Source organism: Felis catus, chromosome A1 (genome assembly GCF_018350175.1).
Source record: "Felis catus isolate Fca126 chromosome A1, F.catus_Fca126_mat1.0, whole genome shotgun sequence".
NCBI classification, from domain to species: domain Eukaryota; kingdom Metazoa; phylum Chordata; class Mammalia; order Carnivora; family Felidae; genus Felis; species Felis catus.
This window is the reverse complement of record NC_058368.1, coordinates 207,400,194-207,422,846: the sequence shown is the minus strand read 5'-3', so window position 1 is coordinate 207,422,846 and position 22,653 is coordinate 207,400,194. Positions and strand designations below refer to the sequence as shown.

At 42.7% G+C, this 22,653-nt stretch overlaps 1 protein-coding gene across 2 annotated transcripts in view; it reads right to left on the bottom strand.

Moving 5' to 3' along the window:
• DAB2 (DAB adaptor protein 2) overlaps positions 1–22,376 on the bottom strand; it is a 70,814-nt gene extending 48,438 nt beyond the window's left edge. Inside the window, exon 1 of one of the 2 annotated variants that reach the window (XM_011286417.3) lies at positions 22,247–22,376. The gene's annotated coding sequence lies outside the window, so the exon portion shown is untranslated. Of the gene's footprint in view, positions 1–4,167; positions 4,490–22,246 lie in introns of those variants that run through there. The other variant, XM_023238899.2, reaches the window with a different exon arrangement.
• Between the last annotated feature and the right edge of the window lie 277 nt (positions 22,377–22,653).

Here is a 22,653-nt window from a genome sequence, read left to right as displayed (position 1 = left end):
ATTAAGTGGTAAGATTAAAATAAGTTTAGAAGAGGAAAAGGGTGAGGTAGGTAGACAGGAGGCTACCAATAAAAAAGCAACTTCCATTTTTAGACCAGGAAGCAATTTGTTCAGATTTTGCTTGCCCTGGAGTGGCAGGCTTCCTTCCAGGCTAGGAGAAGGATGCAGGAAGGGGAGTAACCATGGCAACCTGCCCAGCTATGTGGGCAAGGATAGGATGGGGCCGCACGCACTTGGAAGACTGTATTTCTAGCCTAGTCACTCAGTGTAGTAGGGGTGGTCCCTCCTTTCCCACTTCCTTCTAGTTTCATGCTGACTTGGGGAAGAACTGCTCTTTCTTCGCAGGGAGGCTGAGAGGGGGTGGAGACTTCAGCGAGACCAGAGGAGGTCAGCTTGACCAAACCAAACTGCAGGCTTCCAGGCAAAGAACGGGGAGTAACTCCCTGTCTGTTCTAGCCTCGCGTGAGCACAGCAAACACACGGCTTTGTTAATATGAAGTGCTTGAATGATTCACGTTTTCCAGGTTGATGAGCAGCGCCCTATTTTGATGGAGACATTTCTCCCCTCTGCCTTCAGTTTTCACAAAGACACATAATTCAGTGGTTCAGTGGGCAAAATAAATACATAAATAAATAAATAAATAAATAAATAAATAAATAAATAAATCACATTTCTAAGTCAAACAGAATAAAGTATTCTATGCCTAGGGGCATCTGGGTGGCTCTGTGGGTTAAGTGTCTGACTCTTGATTTCGGCTTAGGTCATGATCTCATGGCTCATGAGTTCAAGCCCTGAGTCAGGCACTGTGCTGACAGTATGGAGCCTGCTTGGGATTCTCTGTCTCCCTCTCTTTCTGTCCCTTCCCTGCTCATGCTTTCTCTCTCTCTCTCTCTCTCTCTCTCTCTCTCTCTCTCTCTCTCTCAAAAATAAATAAATAAACATTTAAAAAAAGTATTCTGAGCATATTAGACTCACGCTCCTCCCAACAAGCTTGGGGTAGGTACTCTTATTCTCTCCAGATAAGAAAGCTTAAGTACAGAGAGGTTACGCAATTTGCCCAAGGTCACTTAAGCAACAGTGGTGTGGCTGGGATCTGAACCAAGGCAGCAGGATCCCAGAACCCAGGCTCTCAACCCACTACCTGACTGTCCTGGGTGGGAGGCAGAAACTGGCATGACTTCTAGTCCTCAGTGTCCATACTCGGCCTGCCTTGCCCTCCTCATCAGAAAGTAGCAGCTTCTTGTAGAGGAGGAAACTTGACTGCCCGCTTGCCTCCTGATTCATGCAATCCCGTCAGGCTCCGTTCCCATGAGTTAGGTTCCCACCAACCACACCTAACCAACGGTACAGCTAGTTCACCACAAGGTGACTCTGGCCTACTTCCGTGCCACTCAGTGGCACGGCTTCAAGTCGAGAATGACACACAGCACCAGAGAGAATTTTAAAAGAGCACATCCTGTGACTCAGGTGTCTCAGATCGCCAGGGTAGTTCTCGTTCTGATTCCGTTTGGAGGACAGAAAACCTGATACGTTGGATCTGTGAGCCGAAACTCCCCAACCAGTGAGTTTTCAAGCTTTTCCACCTAGGGAGGTGTGCTGTGATAACCATTAGGGCAACTGAGCACGCTGGAGAGCTCAGTCTTCAGTAGGCTTCTCCAGTATTTCAGCACCTCCGCTTGTCCTTGACATTAGTTACATCCTCCGGGCAGGAGAGATTGAAGGAGAGAAACACATGGACCTTCAAAACCATTCAGGTAAAAAAATATCAGTGGGAGCAAGCTTAGGCTTAGGGTAGAATTAGAAACAAAGCAGGATATGTTTGCTGTGCCACCAAGAGCCCACGTATCCACAAAGCCCCCTGCTGGCCTATATCTTCCTACTCTCTTAATCTTCAGATAATTGAGGCGTGACCAAGCAGGCCAATAAATATCGCTCCCAGCCCACCTGGCCAGAAGCTTCCAGAGGTCCCGGTACCACCTCATGCCAACAAGTGTCTTAAGAGCAATTCTCTTCAACTCAAACAAGGAGACAAAGATCCACTCAACCTCGTGGAACAAGGCACCAAATAAACCTAATCCATAGGAATTTGGACTTTTAGTTGAATCTAAAATCTGTAAAAAGTCTTGAGGGGAAATGTGGACTCTTCCTCAGCAAGTTGGACAAGGCTTTTAACAAGGGCCACACATGGCTCCCTGCCCTCTCTCACATCCTCAGGGGAAGGTCCGATTGTGTCCAAGATGGCGAGAACGGCAATGACGTTTGTGTCCTGGCTCAAAGTTGGAGGACATTCCACTACCACCACTTTGTCCCAGCCGCCCAATAAAATGTGGGAGGGTATAGCTTAAGAAGAACTGGTTTCTAGAGCAGTCATTTGGATAAGAAGGGATAGAGATGAGAGTGGGAAGGGGAAGGGGAAGTTAGCTTATTCACCAATGGGAAAAAGAATCCCGTCTGCCTCAGGGGGAAACTGATTAGGAATTTAGAAGTAATCAGTCCCAGAAATACACGTTGGAAAAGGCCACTAGGTCTTCTCCCCGCTTTTTCTAGGACACTGTCTACATTGCACGCTCCTTGTTGTATTAAGCGTGGTACTGTTCATTTCCGCATGTGCAGTGCTTCAACAAAAAAAAGGCCCTTCCCCAAAGGTTAAGGAGAGCTCAAGCCCAAAAACTTCTGAATTCTCAAGGCCATAAACTTTCCTACAATGTCATCGAGGCCTGTCTCCCTTCAGTGAGGGACAGAACCTGGGGTGGGCGGGGCAGCAGGCCCAGAGAAAAGCGGCCTAATCGTGGCCTGACTGCCAATGCCCTCAGCAAGCATGGAGATGTCATGGAGCGTGGAGAGGAGCCATTTGGTAGCTAGGATGCTCCCCCATTCCCAGCTAGTTCCTCCCTCCCCACCAGCCAGTAGATGCTCCTGTGTCGACCTCCAGCCCGCAAAGAAGATCAATTATATATCCCATCAAAGCCATTCCAAGAGCCTTATCAGACATCTTGAAGGCATTTTTGTAGCTGCCTTCTTCCTTCAGCCATTACTTCTGTTTGAGTTAGTTTTTGTCTTACCTCCTTCTCCCCCACTCCTCTGCTTTGCCTGATTAGAGCCAGAAATTTTTTCATTAGGTCACTTTATAGTGTAATAACAACATTTACTATTCATGAAGTCTCCCCTCCATAATTTTTAAGTCTTTCCATGTGTCTGGAAGCTTATTTCTGCTCTTCTCACTTTACAAGTGTGCCTCTCTTCCTTCCAAACACAAACCAAAAAGAAAGAGGAAAAGGTGGGGTGGGGGTGGGGTGGGGGAATGCGGTGGAGATAACATCCAGATTCTTTAAGTGCTTTTAATCCAGTTAAATTTCCCTTTGGACTCAAACAGCTCCCTGCTGAAACTGACTGTGGACCTGAATTCCAGGCTAGGAATTGAGTCAAGAGGAAAGGAAGCAGAAACAAATAACAGAGTCAGCTCTATGCTATGAAAACCGCTATGCTGACTGGGGCTCCATGGTTTTAACCCATTCATTTTTCCCCCCTTTTCTAGAATTCTTACTTAATCTTTCCAGCCAGTTTACAGCAAGCAGGCCAACACCTTTTAAACGCTCCAGGGATTTAAAACAAGTTTGTTCAGTCTCTTGGGCAGATACTTTCTTAAGAACGCGGGTGTAAGACAAAGTTCACATTTTCATGCCAAACGTTGTCAGTCACCAGGAAAAAGCTTCTCGGGGGTACAAACCAGGTCCCCAGCCTTTGTCACAGGGCAAAAATAAACACCCTTGGAGGAGTTAATTAGGCGGTCAGCAGCCACACCAGCGTCCTACCAGGGTTGCCCACAGAGCTTTTAAACAAGCACACACAAGCACACACAAAAGGAGGTGCTTGTTAAATGTCACAAGCTGGACATCTGGAGCCCGACCCCAAAGGTAAATGCATTCCGTGGAAGCATTCCTCGGTTGTCAGGCCACAAAACCGCCGTTTCCCCAAGTACGGTCTCATTTCTAAGATTCCCCCCCACCTCCACTCCATCCTTCCCCCCCCCTCCACTCCATCCCTCCCCCCCCCAACACACACACACACACTGTCCCGGATCTGCACCCCTAATGGGAAAAGCAAAGGAGGGGAAGGAGGTCGCCAAAAATGGAGCCACGGGGAAGAAGGCCGGGCAAGCTACTCACGGCCAGCTAGCGCCTCCGCGAAGCGAGCATGACTCCCGGGTGCCGAGCCTCCAGGCTGCCGCGCAGCCGACACGGCGGGCCGCGCTTAAATAGCCGCCGGCCCGGGAGCCTCGGAGCCGCGCGGCCACTCCCGGCGAGATATGGTTCTAATCAGATGCTGGCAGCCGAGGACTCCCCAGGAATGCGCCGGGATGTTTTTGCTGCCTGGGCTTGGTAACTCCCCCTCAACGTGTCTGCTGTCTTCCAAACTTAACTGTTTATTAACTCGAGCCGCGGCCACGCACGGCGCCCGGCTCCCCTCGCGCGCGAGCCCCGCCAGCGGGGGGCGATCGCGCCCCCCCTCCCCAAGCCCCGCGCCGCAGAGAGGAGGGAGGGTGCAGCCGGAGCCCCGGCCTCCCCAGCTGGGGCCGCGGGACAGGGGAGGGGGCAAATAAGGACAGGAAAGGGAAACTCCGCAGGAAAGGGGTGGGATCCACCGGACCTTCGTTTCACAAATTCCTTGGCTGGATTGCCACTTCCAGTGATGTGGCACCCGAAGTCATCCTAACCCGTTGGGGACCTTGGAACAAAGGGCTGCCTTTACTCCTGACTTTCCTGGCGAGAGGCAGTGGGTCCCAGCGCGGATCTGCTGTTTACAGCGAAATGGGTGATCAGCCCCTTTACAGGCGTGGTCTCCGGGGGGGCACTTAAATTGGTGGGGAATCTGTGTGTGTACATGTAGAACATACTGTATTTAGGTATGACATGACATCCCGATATACAGCTATAAAAGCAATACTCTATGAAATTGATATAAACAAAAACGTTCACCTCTATGTAACCTAAGTAAGCTGAACATCTGATACCAACAAAAATTATATATTTCCGTTAGCGTGTGCATCTGTGTGCAGACACGTAAGATGAACACTCTCCTGCACTGATTTCCACAGTGGTCCCTATACCTCTATGAAAAATATGAAACGTAAGAAACATATTTGAAAATGTGGTGCTCAGCACAAGGCATTCTCATCTTGGTGAAACTTACCAAGCTGGGAATTCATTTTCTCCATATTTTAAAATCATGAGCAATTGTACAATATCCCCAGAAACTCTGTCGCTTTTTAAGAAATATGAAATTATTCCGGTGAAAAGCATGTCTGTGTTCCTGTTTTGTTTTGTTTTGTTTTGTTTTGTTTTGTTTTTTAGGTTGGAAACGGTGTGTACTAAATGTGAAAGTGCCAAATTATGAGTTGGACGAGAAGGGGTTATTGATTTCATCGAGTAAGCAAGACACAGTGGATTTGCATCTTACCTCTGGAAACTGAGGGTTCAAATCGGGCTCATGGGACACCAAGGATGTATTTTGTGGTCCGAGCCTAGCCCAGCTGTAAAGCCGCAGTGTGATGGGCACTTCCTGCTCTCAAGTAGGTCAGGCTTGGGACCGCCAGGGAGCCAGGGGCACCGAGCGGCGCCACCCTGAACACCACCTCTCCTGGCCTCTGCTATTTCTGCCACCTGTCTCATCCCCTCACACCTGAGGGTGCGGGGGTGGGGAAGGTGGTGCTGACAGTTTTCAATGTTGCTGAGATGATTTGCTATTATTAAAAAAAAAAAGGACTTCCTGTGAATGATAAGAAGTATGTAGACTTTAATCTTAGGATAGTATTTACAACATTTATTCAGAGAACTTAAATTCTGGTACATTTTAGGATATAGTGCTTTATTTCTAAGACCCAGAAGTCCAGAAGGATAGTTTCACCTCCAAGGCCTAAGTAGCTGAAAAAATGAGGCTGATTTGAGGCAAATAGAGACATTAGCAATTCAGGGGGAAAAAAAGGGTTTCCCTTTTCACTCAACAGGTAATACTTTCTCAACTCAGAAGTGACCACCCAAACCTATTTTTTTTTAAATTATTTTTTTAATGTTTATTTTTGAGAGAGAGAGACACAGACCATGAGCGGGGGAGAGGCAGGGAGAGAGAGGGAGACCCAGAATCCCAAGCAGGCTCCAGGCTCTGAGCTGTCAGCATAGAGCCCGACGCGGGGCTCAAACTCACAAACCGTGAGATCATGACCTGAGCCCAAGTCGGACGCTTAACCCACTGAGCCACCCAGGTGCCCCAAACCTATTTTTTTTTTTAAATCAAGACTCTTATCAAGCAACATTAACTTATGTTTGCTCTACCAAATGGAAGGGATATGTCTAAGGAGCCAGAGGAAGAAAATGATTTCATCCGCACTGAGCTGGAATTTCAAGAGAAGACTTTGATGAAAACGGTCCGTTTATGAACTGCGGGCTCACACATACAGCTTAAAATAGACGGCCCTGTGATTTTACAGAGAAATCTTGAGTCCACAGTGGAGAACTCTGATTTGAAGGGTACTTTTGTATCTCTAGGGTGCTGATACTGCTTCTGGCAGTAATTCAGTGTCTTGCTCACAGTAAGAAGAAAAAAAAGAAGGGTGAAAATAAATTTAACCCTTTTAATCTCTGATGGAACACAGTCTCTTGCCCCATCAAAGCTGGTCACTTTTCAGTAGGTCTAAAATGAACTCCCTTCCAGCTGGAGAATCACACCCAAGACCACCCAGATGTTAACCCTGCTTCAATGGTCTTTTCTTATCACCGCTGAAATTTAATGTTTAGAAAATTAAGGTAAGGAAAATTTAATGCAATGTTTGAAAAACTAAGTTCCTTGCACGACTTTCCCTTGCACAAATCCCGTCTTCGAGGGAGAAGGAGAAAAAAAAGAAAAACAAAAAACAAAAAACAAAAAAACCTGACGACTGTGTTCCCAGCCTAGGAAAGGGGTAGTTAATCCCGTGATGGCTTGCTGAAGAATGCATGGTTTATTATTAAAGTAATCTCTTAAGATTTTCCTGGAATGTGCTTCCACAGCAACTCTGCTTGTGCAAGCTATCCTATGTGTGTGTCTTTTCTTCCATAATTAAGCTGGTTTTTCCCCCTTTAGCTCGCAGACCTAATGCTTTCTCTCTCCCTTCTTCTATCCCCCTCCCTACTCCTCTTGTCTCCCTTAAACATCCCATTCTGAATCCTTCCATTTCCCATGAACTGAAATGGCACTTTGGATTTGGTCCTAGGTGAACTGTCCGAGCACCTTGGTGCCTTGTTGGACACTTCCAGATGTTCTAATCGAACAAGGACTGGTTAAAGTTTATGGATCTAGTGAGGTCACGTCTTTTCTTTTTCCTCCTCAGTGTCATAAAAAAATGAAGAAAATAGCTATTGTTCCCAGAAAATGTTCTTTGACCTTGACTTATCCTGCATGTTTACAGATGCAGAAAAATTGACCCTATCAGATTTGGCTGTTGGCAAGGCATGACAAATATTAGAGGCTTTCCTATTATCTACCTATCTATCTATCTATCCATTGATCTAACCAAAACCTAAAATATCTGGAGGGCAGTCTTACTGAAGGCAACCTGTTTTTGTTTGGTTTGGTTGGTTGCTTTGGTTTATTTTCTTGGTTATACATGTATAGCACCTCAGAACACAATGCTTGGTATTTGCTTGTGATGTGTAGGACTAGTAAAATTCAAATGGCACTTGATAAGTTCGGATGTTTAAAGTGAAGGGCTTTAAAAATTCAATATGATAAATTCATATAACTAATTACATTTTGCTACCAGTATAAACTTTTATAATGAGAAGTTGTAAAGGGGAAAAAGAATACGCATATGAACTACCAGTTACAACATCTTCTTTGGAAAGCAATTTGAAAAGAGTTGTTAAAAATAAAAATGCATAAAATCCTACAAAATGCCAGTATTAATTATTATTGTAGCCAACACTTAAATAGTTCTCCATCCTATGAATAAGAATCTATCCCTAGAAATAAAGCAGAGATGTTAATCACTGCATTGTCCATAGTAAGAACCTGGGAACAAATTTTGTCTGTCAATAGGGGAATGATTGAGTCAGTTCTGATTCATCTGCACTGTGAAATCATATGCAATCATTTAAAAGAATAAATTGTGGAGTTAAGCCTTGTAATATGGAAGAATTTCTATTAGGTATTGTTGAGTGAGAAAAACAAGATAAAGAAAAATGTAAAATATGTTTCTGTTTTAGTAATACAAAAAGCAACACCTATCTGTGTGTGTGTGTGTGTGTGTGTGTGTGTGTGTGTGTGTGTGTTTGTATGATTATAAGGGAGACTAGAGACTGGATTGCATTAGAGATCACTGGGGACCTGACGGAGATGAGAATAGACAGGGGAAGGAAGGAGGTACAAGTTGTGCAAAAAGGGAAAAAAATTAAAATAGCCTATATGCAGATCTATAGAGATCACATTTGTGCATCTACGTGAAATGGTATATACACAGGTTTGCCTAATTTTTTTTTTAAATACACCAAATGATTTTAAGATAAAGAAGGAGAAGAGTTATAAAAGAAATCCATAAAATAGCTTTCAGGGTGCCTGGGTCACTCAGTCATTTAAAAGTCTGACTTCTGCTCAAGTAGCAATCTTGTGGTTCATGAGTTCAAGCCCCACATTGGGCTCTCTGCCATCAGTGAGGAGCTCGCTTCGGCTCTTCTGCCCCGCTCTCTCTCTCTGCCATTCCCCTGCTCTCTCTCTCTCTCAAAAACAAATAAACATTAAAAAAATAGGGGCGCCTGGGTGGCGCAGTCGGTTAAGCGTCCGACTTCAGCCAGGTCATGATCTCGCAGTCCGGGAGTTCGAGCCCCGCGTCGGGCTCTGGGCTGATGGCTCAGAGCCTGGAGCCTGTTTCCGATTCTGTGTCTCCCTCTCTCTCTGCCCCTCCCCCGTTCATTCTCTGTCTCTCTCTGTCCCAAAAATAAATAAAACGTTGAAAAAAAGAAGAAAAAAAAGAAAAAAAAATTAAAAAAATAGATTTCACTGAGGTGTTTTCCTCAAGATCTTTCAAAAGTGAGTTGAGTATTCATCATACGTTCTCATGATCTCATCTGGCCTTGAGAACAATAGTTCTCCAACATTGATGTTCCCAGTAGACACTCCGGGAGCTTGCGACAAGGGCTAATTCCTGGCCCCAGCCCCAGAGACCTGGACTGGAAAGGCATGTGAGTGGGTCAGCAGGGGGCACGAAGTGCCTGGGAATCTGAGTGCTTACCCACGCTTCTGGGTGATTCAGATGCTATAGTCCTGGGTACCACACTTTAAGAAACACTGAGCTCTCCCACAACCAAGAGCATACTCACTCTGTCCTTCTCTGAGTGATGAGAGTTAAGTGGATTGGGCAGAACTGCTAGGATGAGAGGAGGCAGGTGCCATTGGTCTTTAGACATTGGCTTTTCTCTCTCCCATTGGCTCTCGACAGCTTCAGACAGTGTCCTGGCTTTGGTGGTGACTCTCTCCCTGCTCCTCCCCTGTCAAGGCTTGTTTTCAGAGAAAGATCTGATATCAGCCGTGTACACTGACCTATACCCAGACATTTGCACTGCATTTCCAATCCCGTGTCTTACTGCGGCATGAAAGGCACCGCTCATTGTTAAAGAGATCTTAGTCATCAGGAAGAACAGGGACAGATTTTTTTCCTGCTTTGATCAGGTGAGGCAATTGTCAACTCCACTCTGTACCCAGCTTAAGGTTACTGGAAAGAGAGAAGAATTAGATGACTTCCAACTCCTAGGATGACCCTCTACTACCCCCGAAGTCATACTACATCTTGGCTTCCAAGGGACCACTGGAAAACTGAGGCGGGATGTCATGTAAATGCTTACCTCTGTGATACAGGGAAGGAAAGTGGGATTTAGGATCAGATCTGGCTTAAAGTTCTGGGTGTGTCTTTTACTGACTACAAGACTTAGGGCAACTGGCCTAACTCCTCAAAGGCTCAATTTCCTTATCTATAAAATGGGCCTTCCCTGTCTCCCGCTCGTGTTTTGGTTTTTGGTGGAAGTCAAAGGAAATCATGTTCAATGAGAAGAGTTTGGAGAATTTGAGACCCAATGATGACTGTAAATGATGTTAAAATTATGCAAAAAATACAGTAGTACTAGAAAGCTGTTCTTGTCTCAAATTATTTCTACTCCCAATGGAAATTCTGCCTAGTAAATCATGTGTTAGGTAGCTATGTTCCTCTGGCTGTGGGGAACTTTCTTAAGGTTGACTTCTCCGGTGGGATAGTCCTGGACCCTGATTTTCTAACATGTTAGTGAGGATCACTTTAACGGATCAATTTAATCCTTTCAAAGAAAGATGAGTAAATTTCTGCTGAGATGGGGATATAAAACGGGAGAAAAGACAGAAAATGAGAAAAGGGGGACTGAAGACCAACCTCTTGCCCTTTGGAGTTCTATTGCTCCTACTGAGAAGCTGCCTCACTGTCCACAGACACTGAATTCAATCCAAAAATCTTTCTACTCTCCTTCAACTTTGGCCACATGCTTGGCTGGGCTGGCCTAACAGCCTCAGTTGTAAACCAGAACAGCCATCTGTGCATCGAGAAGGAATGCTATCTTCTGTAGTCATTTAATACTCAGGCTCAAATTCACATCTTAACTAGAGAACAGGGAGAACCCATGTCTGGACTCCAGAGTAACCCTACTCCCCGATTCTTTTGAAGCTTATATATGTGTGTGCGCCCATGCTTATGTGCAGTTTCTGAAGCAGTGCACCCTAGGTTTCACTGGATTATCAGAAGACCCCATGACATAAGACAAGGTTACATTCCATTGCGCTCTGGGTGTATAGCCACATTCTTTCTACCCATTTTTATCTGAAGATTTTATCGGAGTCTTTTGTACCAATCTGATATTTTTTTTCCTCACAACATTATTGTCAAACAGGTTAGGGCAAGTATTACTGTTTCTAAAGGTTAAGAAATATAAGTGCAGAAACCTTGATTTTTTTTCTGTTTACAGAATTAGGGACAGAGCTAGAACTGTCACTCAGCTCTTCTGAATGATCTAGAATGTATGGCTTCATGCAGTCATGGCCCAAACAATATTATAAGGGTTATTGGCACCTCTGAGGGTTCACTGTATTCTGTCTTGGTCTGTCCACACCTGGAAAAGAGTATCTGTTGAGGATGCCCCTTCAGATGCAGAAAACACTGACAAATCAGAGCAGGGCCGCTTGGACAGTGAGGGAATATCTTGGGAACTGAGAACTACGGGCTTTGCCAGTGTGGCCTGGCTGAATTGAGCACGCATAGCCAGGGAAAGAGACTCCTTGGGCACATCAGGTGGGTTAGGGAGGGAGATCTGTGAATAGTAGAGCTCTTTCCAAATATCCAAAGGCTTGTCACGTGGAAAGTAGATTCAACTCCTTTCTTTGGCCACAGATGGTAAAAGGTGATCCTGTACCGGGTTGAAGAGTGTCCCTCCCACCCCTAAGATTCATGTCGACATGGAACCTCAGAATAGTCCCTTTGGAAATAAGGTCTATGCACATACAATTAGTTACGATGAAGAGATACTGTATTATGTGAGATCTTACCTTTTTGTTTGCCTTATGATACCTTTTGGCCAGAATACCTTGGCTTTTTATTATATCCTATTTTGCATTTGGCACAACTTGGGACCCACTGTGTCTCCAGGTGTGGCTCTGAGGAAAATGACTGAACTTCTCTTCTATAAAGCGAGAGAAATAATAGAACTTCCTTCACAGCGCTGTTCTGAGGGTTGAGTAAGTTAATCTGTCTAAAGGACTTCAAGTAGCAATTAGCACATGATAATGTGCATTTTTGTCTGAGTGTCTTAAAAGAATAATTTTTCAAATGTTAAGTAAATTTGAAAATGAGCTTACCCTAAACCTCAGAGATTGCACTTCTAAGTCAGCTTAGAGGAACTCCAATTCATTTGCCAAGAAATATGCCTAAGAATGCTTAGAATAACAAAACATAGAGCAACTTAAGTGTCCATCAACAGAACAGACAAATAAATCGCGGTGCATGTATTCATTGGGAATACTCTAACAATAATAGGAATGACATGAATCTATGACCCAGAACTGCTTATATCAACACAGATGAACTGAGTAAGAAGAACAAGTTACAGATGAATACATAAAGCATGATGCCACTTACATATGGCTTAAAATATGAAAAATATGTTTCGGATTCTGTGTCTCCCTCTCTCTGACCCTCCCCTGTTCATGCTCTGTCTCTCTCTGTCTCAAAACTAAAATAAATGTTAAAAAAAATTTTAAAAAAATATGAAAAATAAAATTACTCATTACTTAGAGATACAACTATTCATATAAATGAATATATAGATGCCCAAGAGTGATAAATCACAAATTCAAGATGGTGGTTTCCTTGGAAAGAAGAAAGAAGGATGAATTAAAAGGAGGTCTAGGGGCACCTGGGTGGCTCAGTCAGTTGCCTGGGCGTCTGACTTCAGCTCAGGTCATGATCTCACAGTCTGTGAGTTCGAGCCCCGCATCAGGCTCTGTGCTGACAGCTCAGAGCCTGGAGCCTGTTTCGGATTCTGTGTCTCCCTCTCTCTCTGACCCTCCCCCGTTCATGCTCTGTCTCTCTCTGTCTCAAAAATAAATAAATAAATGTTAAAAAAATAATAATAAATAAATAAATAAAAGGAGGTCTAATTATACTGGTATTTTTTCTTTTTCCTAAGGCTTGATGTAAGGTACATGGGTGAATATTGTTTTACTTTTCATCTCTTTACACAGATGCCCATCTAAGCACTTTATAGATATTAATTTACTTAACCTCATAACACTGCTGGAAGTTAAAACCTATTGTTAGCACCATTTTACAGAGGAGGAAACTGCGGAAGCTGATTAAAGTCACAAAATTACTTAATGGCAGAGCCAGGCTTCACACCCAGGTATTCAGGTCTCAGGCTTTGTGGCTTAACCCCCATGCAATGCCCATGCTCATTAGAATTTTATAAAGAAACGAAAAGGCTGCAGGTGACATTAACTGCCCAACGCAACTTTGGAGTGCACGCGGATCACGTTCCGCTCCCTTGCTCCTGTGACTCTTCCACCTCCAGGCCCCTTGTCCTTCTCTGTCCCACTTTGGCTTTGTACCTCAGCCCCTGTTTTTTTTCTTTCCTCCCTGGATCAATGGATTCATTTGGACTCATGTTTCTGGCTTTGATCATGACCTTGGCACACTTTCCAGGACGTCTGTCCCTGGTGTCTAGACTTTGACCATAAGGAGAAAGTTCTGTGCTGACCCTAAGCCTGGGTCTGGACCCGAGAGAGGGACAATGGGAAGTTATACACTGAGCACAACAGTGAAGGGCCACTGAAAAGGAGTGTTTCTCTGAGGAAGGTGTTAAGAATGAGAAGTTAGAAGTAGAGGTGGTAGCAGGTAGGGGTGTGTGTGTGTGTGTGTGTGTGTGTGTGTGTGTGTGTATGTGTTTATTAGATAATCTGCTATTTTTCAGAAGAAATTCTGGTGAAAGATACAACTGTGGGGACAATACAAACTACCAATAACATTCCAGACAATTTCTACCTGGCTCTCAGACATCAGCACTCCCTCTGAATGGAGCTACCCTGATTTTCCCCCCATGCCAGGGAAAGCATACTTGTTCTGGTTAATATTGAGACTGATGCTTCTCCTATCTTTGGTAAAAGAACATTCTTCCAGGCCAGCACAGGGAAAGAAACCTCATCACTTGCTTCTGTTGGGAGAGACGCCCAAGCTCCTGAAACCCATCAGTGGGCCTCTACCCGGATTGCTGTTGCTCCAGCCTTCCGTGGAAGAACTGAGCTCACCGAAAGTGTGTTTGTGGAAGAAACACCACCTGGGAAAGTTAGGCTGGGTGTGGGTTTAGAGGGAGGAAAACCCAGTCCAGAACTCCGCAGTTGTTGCTGAAAATGCTCAAGTCCTAAAGTCATTTTGCCGAGGCCGACCAGGAAATGTGTAATCGTAAACTTTAAATGTGTTTATCTGTCAAGTGGACACATTCTGTTATTTTGGTTTATATTGAGGCAGTTTTTAAACTAATGTTAGACATTAACTACACCCAGTAATTTGATCACACTGTCTCATCTCTCTTTTCCCCTCCTCTCTTCCTTCCTCTCTCCCTTCCTCCCTCCCTCTCTCTCTTTTTCTCTCTCTCTCACACACACACCTTTATATTTTGTTGTTATTGAATTCGAATTATAGACAACAGTTTGTTTTTAAATCTGGTCCATGAATAAAAACAGCTCAGGTTCACTGTGCTTGCTGATTTGCAAGGAGTAACTACCCCCACCGTAGCTTATTTCAAGGTGTCATGTGATGTCACTGAATATAGAGATGGAAAGAGATCTGCGCTGCGATTCAGCTCCTCTGAGCCTTGGCACACCCTGTTATAAGGTGTAGACTAGCTGTTTTCTCTCCTAATACATTGACTACTGAAGGGTCTCTTTTCACAATTTTCCTGGTCAATAATAATAATCAGTCAAATTAATTAATCAACCATCTATAAATGAAGAACATCAAGTAAAGTCTCTCTGGAACACGGTGTTTAAAGATCGGGACCACAGTGATTAGCTACTTAAATAGAATAATGACTTTGTTTTCCTGTCTCACTGCAATATAATGAAAATCACTTGGGATGGAGATTCAGAATACCTACATTAGAATCCTGGTTCTGGCATTAACTATTCGTATGATTGGATAAACTGCTTAAAGTCTCTAAACTTTACGTTTCTACTGTGCGAAATGGAAAACAATGCTTGTGGTACAGGCTTATTTCGAGGGCTAAATGATATAGGGATGCATGTAAAATAACAAATTCTTGGTAAGTACCAGGCCCTATGATAGCTGTCTATGTTAACTGCAGGACAAAGGAAATGGTCATTTCTCATTTTAAGATTTTCTCATAAAAACAATTCTTAAATTTTGGTGCTTGCCTCCATCCTCTGGAATGAATACTAAGAGGTGACAAGATACCTGATAATAAAAGAGATAAGTATTAATGGGAAACAATCTTTGGAACATTTTTGTGTGTTACTCTTATTACCCAAAAGCTTCCAAGTTCTGCCACTGCTACCACTGTGGTCCAAACCATCATCATTTCTCACGTGGACTATTGAAATAACCTCTCGCTGCTTCTGCTCTTATCCCTCCCACAGTCTAGTCCATATAGCAGCTAGTGGTCTCATGAAAAATGTTCAGTAATTTCATGCTTTTGTTTAGAACCCTTCAATAATTCCCATCTCCGTCAGAGTCAAAGCCAACGTCCTTAGAAATGGCTTCCAAGGCTGTATTGAACTGCCCTCCCTTCAATTACTTTGTAACTGCTAATCTTCCCTTCACTCACTTCACACCCCAGGCCCATTCATATCTCAGACTTTCACACTTGCCGCTCTTCGCCTGGGCTGTCTTCCTCTAGATTCATGACTTCTAAGCTTTCTAAGCAGTTTTGGTAGTTGTTCAAACGTCACCTTCTCATGGAGAGTATTTTTGACCATTGTTTCGGGTTGAATAGGGTCCTCCTAAAAGTTCATGTCCACCTGGAACTTGTGAAAGTGACCTTATTTGGAAATAGGGTTTTTGCAGATGTAATCTAGTTAAGATAAGGTCATATGGGATTAGGATCGGCCCTAAACCCGACAACTGGTGTCCTTATGACAAAAGGGAAATTGGACACAGACACACAGGAAAGAGGATGATGTAAAGATGGAGGCAGAGGTTGGGCCAATGCAGCTGGCCGGTCTGGGTACACCAAGGAAGGAGGCTGTTAACAGGAACTGGGAGAGAAGCATCGAACAGATTCTTCCTTGGAGCCTTTGGAAGAAGCAGGGCCCTGACACCTCCTTGATTTGTGAGAGAATAAATCTCTCTTGTTTTAAACCACCGAGATTTTAATAGTTTGTTACAGCAGCTCGAGAAAGCTAACGAAACCAATCAATTTTCAGTTGCTGCCCTACTACCTTATCCTTATTCCCTCCTCTCTGATTTATGCTTTCCCCGTAGCACCTATCCTGACAGAGCCTGGTGATTTCTAACTTCCCATAAGCAACATGTTTCACTGACTGTAACTATCAGCAAGTCATTGTAATCTTCAAACATGATTTAGCTTTCCCTTCTCACCTATTCTTGCCAACCAGAAATCTTTATCTTTGCCTCTGTGATATTCCTACTTTAGTGAGGGGAACACCCACTAACCTTGTCTGACTTCTACGGTTCTTCTTGTTCCAGGTTCAACAAAATAGCTGCATGGGGCATCTGGGTGGCTCAGTCAGTTAAGCATCTGACTCTTGGTTTTGGCTCAGGTCACGATCTCGTGGTTCGTGAGTTGGAACCTTGCATCAAGCTCCCCACTGACAGTGCAGAACCTGCTTGGTATTCTCCCTCTCTCTCTCTCTCTCTCTGCCTCTCCCCTGCTCATTCTCTCTCTCTCTCTCTCTCTCTCTCTCTTTCTCTCTCTGAAAATAAATAAACTTAAAAAAATAGCTGCATGTAGTTAGTTAGTACACTGATACAGATCCATTAAAACTAGTAAAGCCAAAAAGAGAGGACATATATCGTTTAATTTGAGGATCTGATTTCTAGTAGGTCCAGAATAGGAACCTGTTATATTCTATACTTGGCATCTAAACAGGCTAGACAATGCATTCACACACTTGACAAAATTAACAGTAATTCTTAATGTCTTGTAAAATCCTGATTCCTCTGTCTTAAAAATATCTCTTAATATATTATTTGCTAGACTCATAACCTAAGCAAGATTCAAAACAAGCAGAAAATTGAATAGTTTGTCTTTTAAATTGTCCATAAATCTATAGCAGTTTTTCCCACCCCACACCACTCTATTTTGTTAACACCATTGACTTGTTGGAGAAAACTATCCATTTATCCAGTTTAATGTACCACAGCATGGATTTGTTGACATGCCTGGTGGTGTCATTTAATTTGATCTTCTATCTATATTTCCTCTAACCTGGTAGATATATTGACAGGCTTCAGTATACTTCAAATAGACTTTACAGTTAGCTGTGTATTTTCTACAGCATATCACAGAAGTGATCTTTTAAAAAGCATCAGGGGCTCTTGGGTGGCTCAGTAGGTTAAGCGCCTGACTTTGGCTCAGGTCGTGATCTTGCGGTTCATGAGTTCAAGCCCTATGTTGGGGCTCTGTGCTGACAGCTCAGAGCCTGGAGCCTGCTTCAGATTCTGTGTCTTCCTCTCTCTCTGCCCCTCCCACACTTGCGCTTTCTCTCTCTCTCTCTCTCAAAAATGAATAAACATTAAAAAAATAAAATAACCTACTCCATCCCCCAAATTGAGGGGGAATAGACACAACAAGATTGTTGAAGCAGAGTGATGGGTATGTAGGGGTTCAATGTACAATTCTCTACATTCTTGTTTATATTTGAAAATTTCTGCAATACAAAGAATTAAAGATCAGTGGCACCATTAGGTGTTTCATATAGTTCATTTGTTCATAATTCATTCACTCATTCATTCATCCAACATTTGTTTTAATTATTTTAGAGAGAGAGAGCGTGCAAGCAGGGGAAAGAGGGGGAGGGAGAGGGAGAGGGAGAAGCAGACAGAGGCAGAGAGAGAGACTCAACGTGGAGCCCAACGTGTGGCTCGATCCCACGACCCTGGGATCCTGACCTGAGCCAAAACTAAGAGTCAGATGCTTAACTGAGCCACTCAGGTGCCCCTCATGCAACATTTTCCATAAGCCTGTTACTGTTGGTTTACCAGGTGGGTGCTGTCCGTAAAGAAGTCGTGGCTCCACTCCCTAGGATTCCATGCTTAGCTCAGAGAGCTTCCCACATGGAGCTATTTTAAAAACCATTATTCTTTCAGCCTTTAGAAGCCCTAAATTCAGATTCTGGATACCATGGCACCCCCCTAACTGAAAGAATGGCTTTGTTTCCCTAGCTCCCCTCCAGAGCAGACCCAGACATGCGTGTTGGAGGGGCACCTTCCAGGATCACGGATCCATGGAGTCCTAATAACCACTGTCCACTCAACATTAAGCCTTATCAGAAGGCCCAGGCCTGGGCCCCTCTTTGATGGCCCTATGTTCCCAAGTGCTTTTTTTCTGGGTTACTGATTTCAGGCTGGAGTCAGATGATTTGCAAAATGACCTGCCTTTCCTGTCTGCTTCACACCACGGGGGCGAGGGGAACAAATAGGTACAAAGTCTGGCTCCTGAGCCCTAGAAAGAGGCCTGTATTGCTGTCATGTGCTTGTCTGATGAGATGTTACAGGGTTTGTTTTTTTCTTTTTCCTGGCTTGATAAAGGTAAGGAATTAATCTACAAAGCTTTAAGTAGATTTTCTTTTGGGAGTGTCTTTGGTAGTCAGGATAGAGCTGCAAAAGGCAATTCTACATTTTGAAGGTACTGCTGATGTCTTGAGGGTGGGGAGGGCATCACTTCTCTTCCTTATCCTTCTGTTGCTCCAGCATGAGTGGCACCTCTAACCAGGGAGCAGAAAAGGAATGGGATAGAACTTTGACCTTCACGAAGATGATGCTGATCATGCATTTTTGCATATAACTTTATAGTTTAATAAACTTTCAAAAATGTTCTCATTGGATCCTTAAATCCTTGTTGCAAGTTAGAGAAGTATAATTGTCCTCATTTTGAAGGTGATAAAAATGGGTCTCAGAGAATCAGGGATACTCCTTCAAGTGCATGCAGATTCCTCGTGAAGGTGCCAAGATTCAAATAAATTCTTCTAACTCTTATTACCCTGCCAAGTCAACTTTAAACTACTCGGAATGACTTCCTAAACATTTGATGAAGGAGTAGGAAGAGGATATATATATTAGAGTTTTGAATTATCCCTAATGTCTCTCTTAGCACAGATGCTATTAATTTTCCTATTTTTTTAATTTTGCTAGATGCATACTCTTTTTAATCTCCAAGTATCTTTGAGCATTATAATGTAAAATCATAATGCCTTATGTTTCTATTTTGCCTAAAACACTGTAATTGAATCAGAAAATTATTTTGGTACTACTGTATATATAATAAATGGCACTGTATATATAAGACATAGTACAACTTAGGGCTTTCTCCAAACAATTTGTTCTCCAAACCAGTCAACTTTTTGCTGCATAAAGGTAGGATTCTTCTGCCTCATGTCTGCCATCAAGATAGGACAACTGTCCTTTGTTATTTGGATTAGTATAAGTCTCAGAGCAGTGGTAAGTTAGCACACTTGTCCCTTGTGAAGAAAGATTGCCCAGAGGACATGTGAGGGAAACATTAACATCTCTTCATGGCCATCTGGTTCTTCTTAGCTGAGGAATGCTCACCGGTTATGGCAGTCCTGAGTAAAAGTCATAGGAAGAGATAGAGACTTGGATCCAAGCAAGGAAAACAATGTGAGGGAATAAAGATAGAATAGAAATAGAGTTGGCAACAAAGTGCTACACACACACACACACACACACACGCACACACACACGCCCCCCCCCCCCAACCAAAACCTGAGATGAATCAGGTGAAAAACTTACTCTTTGGATTGGGAAACATTTGGGGCTGAAATAATCTTTTTGAAGAATTTGTACTATTCATTATCATTGAACAGTCTCCAAACTGAACAGCCATATAAGTCTGGACACAATAAAAACATTTTTTAAAGCCGTAACAGTATTTTGTTAAAGAAGGAAGTAAAGATATTTATCTGAATGGATCTTCTTAAAATATAATGGAAGATGATATTTTAAAGAACACAAATGTTAATGAGGACACAAAGATCGTAAGATAATTTATTCATGGCAAAGAAGGTTCAAGTTTGAGTTCCTCAGTAGAGAAGGTCTTTTTTCCACTCCAATAGAGGGTACACTGGCCTGGGGTATAGTTGACCTTGTGGCTAATAATGGCACAGCCACTACTTTGTGTCTTATGGCAAATAACTACTCTGTGTGTGCAGCATTCTTCAGTTTGAAAAATACTTGCCCTGCATACTATGATAAAAGATAAAATTTATCATGCCAGAAATGTTGTATAAAATAATATCATTACATATTTTGAACACAAAGAAGAGGATTAAACATTTTGCTTTCAACTGATTTATGTAAGTCATAATATATTTTAAATTGCAAATAATTTGACAATGCTCTGAGCTAGTGATCATCTTACTTTTTTAGGGGAGCTTCAACATGCTTAGTCAGTAAGATATGTTTACTAACCCTTCTCCAAATTGCAAACACCATGCAGAGAAAGATGCTATTATTTGCACTGAGTATACAATATATCTACAGAGTCTGAATAAATACATATCCCAAAGTAATTCTCATTGTGAAATTAAAAGTGGATTATAACCTGTTTAATAATATTAGATGCTTTATATTTGTCTCCTAGCAACTAAATAATATGGATAAGTAAAGAAATTTTTTTAATATGTCTTCAATCATTATTATAATTACGTATAGAGAGTATTTGAAAAAATATCTCCAAATATATAATAATCTCTTAGTTATAACATAAATATCATGCAGACCCAACTCCTGAAATATAGAGCAAGCAAGCCAGTATTCCAATTAAACCTTCTAAGAAGTAATTAAATGGAATAGATTTTTTTTCTCTCATTATGTCTACAGGTGATATCGAATATTGAACAGACTTTTTAAGTCATCTGATAGAATTTCTCACAGAAAATTTATTCTGGCTTACGTCCCAATTTTACTCTTCCATACTCCTCTTTGCTCAGTGTCAATAGAAGTTGAATTTTCTAAGAACAAAACACAGTTTCTCCTAAAATTGTTAGATTTTGTCACATAACACTATATACGACTGATTTAATAGAATAAGAAACATTCTACTTCTTGGGGATACTTTTTGGAACTTATTAAATACTAATCAGTGTGTCACAAATTTTTTATCTAGATACCAGGATTTACTTTCTCTTCAGCTTAATTTTATATTTATTTTTGAAAGGTGGGGTGGGGTGGGGAACGAATATTCCTTTAAAAGTTACTGAAACATTCTAACTTGCTATTGAAACTTGTGAACATTAATGAAAGCTTGGAAAGTGACGCCTTGCAAAAATATTTCACTCATTCTGAATAAGACTGGAAACAACATTTCTCCAACATTTACCTCTGGGTAAAAGCTGGAGGCCTGGACATCCAAACAATGCTGTGTCTACCAGAAAGCAAGCCGAAAATGAAATGGAAATCGTATTTGCTTTCATTTCATTTGCTTTCAAAGGAAGGAAGGAAGGAAGGAAGGAAGAAGAGAAGAAGTAAAGAATTGAACAAAAGCTATCTGGACATACTTTAGAAATGCTGCGTGCATATGTGTGTGTGTTCATGATTGTGTGGGTATGTGTATGTTGGATTTCAGCTAGAGAGTATTTTCTACATCTCCACAATTTCTACACCAGCTTGAGACCAAATAATATTTAATCACTTCCATAAAAATGCCAAAATAAGAAAAACATGCATGAAAAAGACAGCAATACGAAGAAGGCATGCTATATATGTTATAGCTGACCACAAACATCATTCACAAAACAAGCAAGCGGCCTAACCAGGAATTTTCCAAATGCTTGTTTGGGGAGAAGTTAACTCCCATACAGAGAGCTTTAAAATAGAAGAGGAAAATGACAGGTTAGTGCCGACCCTTTTAACTGATTTCTCCCTAAAATAAAGACAGCATCTTGAATTAAAATGCAAGTCCTTAGAGCGTGCTTACGAGAAAGCATCACATATACAAATAATAGTTTAGCACGCTGACCCTTTTCACAGAAACAAAAACCCGGTCCGGACCAGGAGGAGGCCTCTGTGTAAGAGGCTATTCCTGCCCTTCCAAGCTGGCCCACTTCCTCCTGGTTTTGGAAGCTTTTCCACTTTGGACCCTTGTTCCTTTCTCCTTCTGGTGTTTTTAGAGAATGACAGAGTTTATCCAACAGGAAATAATAGCATAGTTTTTGCAAGACCTCTATTTCCCCACCACCGGCTTGAACAAGAATCAGGACTACCATGTGGTGCTGTTGAACTTCGCTAAGAGAGCTTTGAGGCATACGCACAACATCAGTCTGACGTTAGTTATGTTAGTTACGTTTGGGGAAAAGTGGAGAGGTTGGAGTCCGCACAGCTCTTGGAACCATGGACTCTCAGGATCTTAAAGGACCTCGGGGGCCATCCAGCCCCGTCTCCCACTCTCTACTTACATTCCTTCCCCAACACCACTTCTCCCTGCCCCAACTTACCCTGGGCCACTTTCCGCAAAGGGGATCTCCTGAGCCATTCTATCGTGTCCTTACTTAGGCTAAATACTTTTTTCTGTTTGCTCCTCATCAAACGCAGACAGAGTATAAGATGCTGCCTCCTTCGGCAAGTTTCGCTTACCTTTCTTTTAGGCTCCGAGACATTGCATAAAACTAACCCAGATGTCAGCTGATGTATTATGAATTTAGAATGGGAACCTCGAGTTCCTTCCTGTCTCTCCGTGGATTTTCAGGGGAGATGATTTACAGTTGTCCTGGCCACTGCTGGCTTGAAGCTGTTGTTCTGCTTTTTTTTTTTTTTTTCAGTTCATGGTTTACTCTGCTGTTCCTCATCTGCCACTTCTTTTTGTACCCTGTCAAACTCAACATCCTTCCTTGATCAGTGCTCT